Source organism: Prionailurus bengalensis, chromosome D4, assembly GCF_016509475.1.
Source record: "Prionailurus bengalensis isolate Pbe53 chromosome D4, Fcat_Pben_1.1_paternal_pri, whole genome shotgun sequence".
NCBI classification, from domain to species: domain Eukaryota; kingdom Metazoa; phylum Chordata; class Mammalia; order Carnivora; family Felidae; genus Prionailurus; species Prionailurus bengalensis.
Genome location: NC_057359.1, coordinates 5,635,998 through 5,644,215, shown reverse-complemented (window position 1 = coordinate 5,644,215; position 8,218 = coordinate 5,635,998). Strand labels below are relative to the sequence as shown.

Genomic DNA, 8,218 nt, shown 5'->3' with positions numbered 1-8,218 from the left:
CTCTGATGAACATAGTTGCAAAAATTCTCAACAGAATATTAACAAAACAAATGCAATAATACATTAAAAAATCATTCACTATGATCAAGTACAATTTATTCCAGGAAGGTAAGTGTGGTTCAATATTCACAAGTCAATCAGTGTGATACACCACATTAACACGAGAAAGGATAAAAACCATATGATCATCTCGATAGACACAGAAAAATCACTTGACATAATACAACACCCATTCATGGTAAAAACTCTCAACAAAGTAGGTATAGAAGGAACTTACTTCAACATAAAAAAGGCCCTATAGATATATTAAAAAAAAAAACCCACAGTTAACATTTTCAATGATGAAAAACTGAGAGCTTCTCCCCTAAGATCAGGAACAAAACAAAGATGTCCCCTCTCACCACTTTTATTCAACATAGTACTGAAAGTCCTAGGTACAGCAATCAGACAAGGAAAAGAAATGACAGATGTCCAAATTGGTAAGGAAGAAGTAAACTTGCCACTGTTTGCAGATGGCATGATACTATAAATAAAAAACCCTAAAGCCTCCACTAAAAAAAAAAACAAAAAACTTATTAGAACTGATTAATGAATTCAGTAAAGTTGCAGGACACAAAATTAATATACAGAAATCTGTTGTATTTCTATACACTAATGATAAGGTAGCAGAAAGAGAAATTAAGAAAAGAATCCCGTTTACCATCACATTAAAAATAATAAAATACCTAGGAAGAAACTTAACCAAGGAGGTGACAGACCTGTACCCTGAAAACTGTAAAACATTGATGAAAGATGACACAAACAAATGGAAAGATATTCCATGCTCATGAATTGGAAGAACCAATATTGTTAAAATGTCCAAAGCAACCCACAGATTCAGTGCAATACCCATCAAAATATCAACAGTATTTTTCACAGAGCTAGAACAAAATAATCATACAGCTGGTCTGGAACCACAAAAGACCCTGAAGAGCCGAAGCGATCTTGAGAAAGACAAACAAAGCTGAGGTATCATAATCCCAGATTTCAAGACCTTATTACAAAGCTGTAGTAATCAAAGCAGTATGGTACTGACACAAAAACAGACACATAGATCAAGAGAAGAGAATAGAGACCTCAGAAATAAACCCACATGTATATGGTCAACACACAAGAGAATAAAACTGGGCCACTTTCTTACACCATACACAAAAATAGACTCAAGATGGATTAAAGACCTAAATGTGGGACGTAAAACCATAAAATTCCTAGAAGAAAATGTAAGCAGTAGTTTCGTGATACCAGCCTTCACAACGGTTTTCTAGGTATGTCTCCCGAGACAAGGGAAATGAAAACAAAAATGAATTATCGGGACTACACCAAACTAAAAAGCTTTGGCACAGTGAAGGAATCCATCACCAAAATGAAAATGGAACCCACTGCATGGGAGAAGACATTTGCAAATGCTATGTCTGATAGGAGCTAATATCCAGAATATAGAAATAACTTATAGAACTCAACACCAAAGAACCAATCTGATTGAAAAATGGGCAGAATACCCAGAAGAGACATTTTTCTTAAGACCTACAGATGGCAAGAGACACATGAAAAGATGCCCAACATCACTCATCACCAGGGAAAAGCAAATCAAAACCACAGTGAACTATCACATTACACCTGTCAGAATGGCTAGAATCAAAAAGACAAGAAATAACAAGTGTTGGTGAGGATGTGGAGAAGAAGGAACCCTTGTGCACTGTCGGTGGAAATGTAAATTGGTGCAGCCACTGTGGAAAACAGTATGGAGGTTCCTCAAAAAATTAAAAAGAGAATTACCATATGATCCAGCAATTCCTCTCCAGGGTATTTATCCAAAGAATACAAGAACACTACTTTGAAAAGATACATGGGCTCCTATGTTTATTGCAGCATTATTTACAATAGTTAAGATATAAAAGCAAGTGTCCATTGATAGATGGATAAAGAAGATGTGATACACACACACACACACACACACACACACACACACACACAATGGAATATCAGCCATAAAAAGGAGTGAAAATTCCATTTGTGACAACATGGGTGGACCTAGAGGGCATTATGCGAACTGAAAAAAGTCAGACAGAGAAAGACAAATGCCATATGATTTTGCTTATATGTGGAATCTAAACAAAACAAAACAAACAGACTCTTCAATACAGAGAACAAACTGGTCATTACCAGTGGGAAGGGAGCTGGGGGATGGGCTAGACAGGTAAAGAGGATTAAGTTACTTTCCGTTATAAACTTCCAGTTATAAAATAAATAAGTCGCAGAGATTCAAAACACGGCAGAGGGAACTTCGTCAGTAACATAATAAGTTTGTGTGGTGACCGATGGTGACTACATTTGTCGTGGGGAGCATTTCATAATGTATATAAATCTCAAATCACTATGTTGTACACCTGACATTAATATAACATTTTATGTTAACTACGCTTCAATTAAAAAAAAAAGGATATTGGTTACACGAAAGCATGTGACTCACTGTTACTGGTCTAAGCAGCCACAGGAACCCCGTGGATTTGCATGTGACTTCTAGTTAAGTCCGACTGTGAGTTGCAGTAATAAAGGGACTCTCGTCTGGACTATCGTCTGACAACTTCTCTCCCACCTCTCTCCCTGTCACATGTTCTTTCAGACTCACGCCTGACTGGTGTTCCCCAGGCCCCAGAAGTGGCAAAGTCACTGTCATGCATCACGACAATCCCATCCTGATGCATCAGGGCTCCATCCACGGCAGGCTTTTCAGGAAGAACGCGGCCTTAGGAAGAAGCAGAGCCCGGAAGCTGGCCGTGTGCACCTGCCTTCGGGCAACGAGCTCTCGGATTCTGATGTCAGCTTTCATCTAAAACATTTCTGAGTGAACATCCTACATGAAAGGTACGAGATGCTTGAGTTTCTTAGAGAAGGCTCCCTGAAGGATCGTTTTCTCTTTCAGATAGAAATGCTCTGTGTACATCCACGGAGAATGCCCCCGTGGGCACGCCATACATTTCCTTTGATTAGATTATGCCACTTTTTAATCTTTACTGAGTGTTTTATTTAAGTTAATCTTTTAACAGCTTGCATTTATTGATGGGTTTTTTTAAAAAAATAATTTGATTTGGGACCAACATTTGTGATTTCCTAAGTATCATTGAGAAGTAAATGAACAGTGTTTTTGGACTAAATTGGTGCCTGGGCTGGGATTTTAGAGTCGTACAGAACTGGCTTTGAAAATAACAAGTCATAAAGTGTGGATTTGGGCAATTAAGCTTTTGCAAACTTCATTTTTTTTTTTAATTTTTTTTTCAACGTTTATTTATTTTTGGGACAGAGAGAGACAGAGCATGAACGGGCGAGGGGCAGAGAGAGAGGGAGACACAGAATCGGAAACAGGCTCCAGGCTCTGAGCCATCAGCCCAGAGCCCCACGCGGGGCTCGAACTCACGGACCGTGAGATCGTGACCTGGCTGAAGTCGGACGCTTAACCGACTGCGCCACCCAGGCGCCACGCAAACTTCATTTTTGTGGGGATTAGATGAGAAAATCCATTTAGATCACCGTGCTCAATGCTCGGCACACAGGAAGTTTTCAGTGCTTTTGTTGTGCCTCTTTTAATCGTATTATTATGATTTATTAATTTATTAACTTTATTAATATTTAATCAGATTAATAAAAAAATATCTCCTTCAATGTTGACACTGGTATGCTACTGAAACACGGGCACGTTTTCTTATCAAGCAGTTGGTCTATATTATCTCTATCCAGTTTTGTTTGTATGTATACAATTCCATAACGTAAACGGACACATCATGCAATGAAACTAATGTAAGTTGTTGACTTGCCTCGTTTTCGCCAAATCTATAAGTCTTGAAAAAGCAAATTAAAAAGGAGCGGACAGAGGGAAAAGTCAAAGTAAACATGAAATTATGTTTGACACCTTCCAATGAATATATACACAGCAAGCGATCCGATGCTGTTCATCATTCAGAGATGATAAAATGTCTTAAAACTTCTGTCACGTAATAATAGCAATGTAATGCTTCATAGGCTTTATGCTTCACTCCTTCACGCGTCTCTAAGGTCCTAGACATCTTTTTCTGACTTTTCTCATAACTGTGCTCCCAGAGAGCATAAATTTGGGAGTTTCGTTTATTTTGGTGGCAATAACTTCCTTTTCAAACCCTTATTTCAATATTTCAAGCCTCCCTCCTAGGTCTCTAGTCTTACCTTCCTCAGTTGTCAGGCGCATTCAGCAAAAAAGGGAGTAAAACAAGAAGTGTAAGCATTAGAGATAAAATAAAATTGTCATTATTTGCTTCTTGGAAACAAGACAGCAAAGAAAACCAATAATAAACTGTAAGAAAATTCATAAGCTCTCTCTGTATGAAAGTAATTTCAAAAATCAAGGACTTTTCTCACACATATAAAATAAGGAAAAATTGACCCCAATTTTAATGGAATCTGAAATAAAAAAATTAACAAGAAATGTTCCAACATCTCTATGAATAAGTATTCAGAACACCACTGAAGGGCATAATAGAAGATGGAAATAAATCCCTGTGCTTGGATACCAGGACTTGATGCTACGAAGACATTAGTCCTTGCTAAATTAATTGCTAAGGAAAATAGATCGTTCCATTTTTTTACTTTGAAATATCACATGCAAGAACAGTGAAGGCAATTAGTAAAAAGAGTAGGGATAGGAATTAGTTCTCCAAGTATAGGGTAACAACATTACAAAGCTTGACTCTAGCTCTTAGATACTAGCATATTAATACATGTATTAATGAAGAAACGTAATAGGGTCTGATAATAAATATACAGATTTAATCATTAACACAGCAAATTTAGCGAACTTGAATTTAGCAAAGGAGTGTGGCAATTCAATTCAGTGAGGAAAACTGAATTATTCAATAAATGGTACTGGTGTAAACAGCCATGTAGACATATATAAATCAAGTCAGGTGCATCCTTCACACCTTACATTTAAAAAAAATTTTTTTTTAATGTTTATTCATCTTTCAGAGACAGAGAGAGACAGAGCATGAGCAAGGAAGGGGCAGAGAGAGGGAGACACAGAATCCGAAACAGGCTCCAGGCTCCGAGCTGTCAGCACAGAGCCCGATGAGGGGCTCGAACCCACGAACTGCAAGATCATGACCTGAGCCAAAGTCGGACACTCAACCGACTGAGCCACCCAGGCGCCCCTTCACACCTTACATTTAAATAGATCTGTGATGGAATGAAGGTTCAGAGTAAAACAGACCCAGAGAAAGGATGAGACAAAGTCAGGGGAGAATGTGCATGTAGTGTGGGAGGGGGCATATAGTTCTAAGCAAGCCCCAAATTCAGGTGCCACAGAAGAAAAAACTGATAAATTAGATCAACTGAAGGAAGCTGGATGAAAAAAAAAAAAACACTCTCAGAATACTTTTCAAACAGGAACAGGAAGAAATTGGTAGTATATGTGACAAAGAACTAATCTCTTACATTCATAAAATCCTCTTACAAACTGATGGATAAAGACCAAAACTTCATATAGAATCAGGCAAAAAAAAAAAAAAATAGCCAGTTTACAAAAAGAAAATAAAATGATAGATGACCATAGGAGAAACGCTCAACATCACTTATATTTGAAGAAATGAATATCATAACATCTACGTGATACTACTTGAACCTATTTGATTTGAACCGCTCGAGGCATTTCTAATAATGCTCTTTCTCAGGACAGAACTTTCCCAGTTGTGGCAGAATATTACCATTATTTCTTTGATTTTATAGTTACGTATATACTATCTTGTAGCTTAAAATGTAGATAGCGCACCAGATCTATATCATTGCACATCTCTTAGCATAAAACTAAGTTTAAAAATAGAACAGATTTAGGGACGCCTGGGTGGCTCAGTGGGTCAAGCGTCCGACTTCAGTCAGGTCATGATCTCGCGGTTTGTGGGTTCGAGCCCCACGTCGGGTTCTGTGCTGATAGCTCGGAGCCTGGAGCCTGCTTCGGATTCCGTGTCTCTCTCTCTGCCCTCCCCCTGCTCACATGCTCTCTCTCTCTCTCTCTCTCTCTCTCTCTCTCTCAAAACTAAATAAACATTAAAAAAATAGAACAGATTTAAAGACGAATATTAAACCAATAAAAAGAGCTCATCTGAGCTGAGTGCTCAGTTAAGTGCAAACATGACCTCACTTCTTCATACATGTTTATTCAACACATCCTCACATGCACAGATAAGGAAACTGAGGCATGAGGAGTTTAAGTTCGCCACCTCCACATGACAGGGCTAGTTATGATGTTGCAGGACTGGAACCCAGGTGGTCTGGCTGCAGGACCCACACAAACCGGCTCGCCACAGTCTAGGGGACTCAGGTCTGAGAGGAAGTGTTACAGATAAAACTCAAAAGAAGGAGAAGACTGCTTCCTGCGGGGGTGGGAAGCAGGAACACAAACCCTCAGAGGGCGATTTCCGTAAAATTAAATAAAATTGTCTAAAAGACCTGCTATTCAGAGCTCTGAAGATGACAACCTAAAAAAATGCAGCCCCTGAAGTCCCCTCAATGTACCGTCTACACCAAGTAGAAACTCCACTTCTGGGAATGAATCCCACAGGGACGCTCGGAAGTGCGCAGTTCTCTGCCAGTAGGTGAGCACGTGGATAAATTTTGATGCCTCCGTGTTATGCAATAATCTCGTACTGCCTAGAACGCATTCAAGAGGCAGTCTTTTGCAAAGGCAAGGTAATAACAATATGCACATCCTGCTCCCCTTTGAGATCCCTGAAATGAATACACACGTCTGTGAATGGAATATTTCTGGAAGGATATACAAGAAACCATTAATAGCATTTTTGCCCTCTGGGTAAGGGGCGAGGGCCTAAAATTATTAAATGAAAGCGATTTTTAAACCACATGCATGAATTACTTTTCAATTAAGTTCTAGGTTTTGCAAGAATTGAACAAAAAACCACCAACAACTAAGTACTGCTTTATTTGGTTCCCACTCTCTGAAATACCCTCCAGATTTGTAAGGAGAACCAATCTGCCATGGACCCTGTGCGAGCCTGCATCTTCTTGCGAGGTGGGCCAAGAGTGTAAGGCTTGGCTGGACTTTATCTAGGCCAGATATGTTTGCAGCAGCCATTCTGAGAGATGAGGTACTTCCTCCCCCCCGAAAAAGAGCAGACTTGTTTCCGCTCACTGTGCAAGCCATGAATCCCCATATCCCGCCCTTGTTCTTCTCCAGGAATGTAGCCCACCACATGCACCAGGATGCATTCTGGACCCTTAGCCTGGCCCCATGGGAATGATGGGACTCGTGGTGAGCCTGCACAAACCAGCATGAAGCTCTGCAACTCTTCGCTGTGAGTAAGAAAGTTACTGGTCTCTGATCCAGGAGTCTCGTGTCTTCTAGCAGCATCCAGAAACAGTCGCAAGGTAGCTTGCTAATTTGTAAGTAGGACAAAATCTTGGGTCCTTCACACATTCTGCATCATTCCTGACAGGATGGTGGCCGGTTGGCAAACTTGGCGCTAAAGAACATGGGCCACTGTCCTAGACAAGGAGTGACTGGTCTCCAAGAGGGAGGGAGAGAGTAGGGGCTAGTGGGCGAGACATCACTGAATTTCAGTTGAAGGAGGTTTTCAGTGGAAAACCTTATGGCTTCCATAAGGTTTCAAGGTGGGGCAAAAGAGGGATGGGAGGAGGGGGTAAGAGGATAGGGTGAGGCTGGCAGGGCAGATGGATGGGGCACGCTCCAGTCCTTCAGTTTTTATAAAAATAGATCGACAGGCATCCTCCGGAGGTCACGTGTCATTCTCACTTTTGTAGTACTTCGAGGTACAAGCCCAGGGTAATATGTATCAGTAGGAGACATCAAATCGTATTTTCAATATTCAGTGTCTTGGTAATTTAAAAATGAATAACCATCTTCTTCTATTTGTTTAATCATTTCTCACACTCGTCCTTGTCCTGGGTCTACGGTCATCTCATGGTGTGGTGGGAAGAGTCACTGGCTAAGGCACAAGTGGACCTTGTTCTCAAGTTGCCTCCCGATAAGTCATGTGACCATGCGTAAGGTGGTTCATACCTGTGAGCTTCCTCTTTCCCCCTTGATTTTAAAAGGAAAGGGTGGAAGTGGGATCCAAGGTTGTCTGTAGGTTGAACCCTATGAGATGACCACCATCCAACCAACTTGACTTATACAATG

At 40.2% G+C, this 8,218-nt stretch overlaps 1 long non-coding RNA gene across 1 annotated transcript; it reads left to right on the top strand.

Annotated features, from left to right (window-relative positions):
- The first annotated feature begins 2,657 nt into the window (after window positions 1-2,657).
- Window positions 2,658-7,942, top strand: LOC122474533. Its single transcript, XR_006294932.1, has 3 exons — window positions 2,658-2,904; window positions 7,033-7,166; window positions 7,256-7,942. It is a non-coding gene; the product is annotated as an uncharacterized LOC122474533 (long non-coding RNA).
- The last annotated feature ends 276 nt before the right edge of the window (window positions 7,943-8,218 follow it).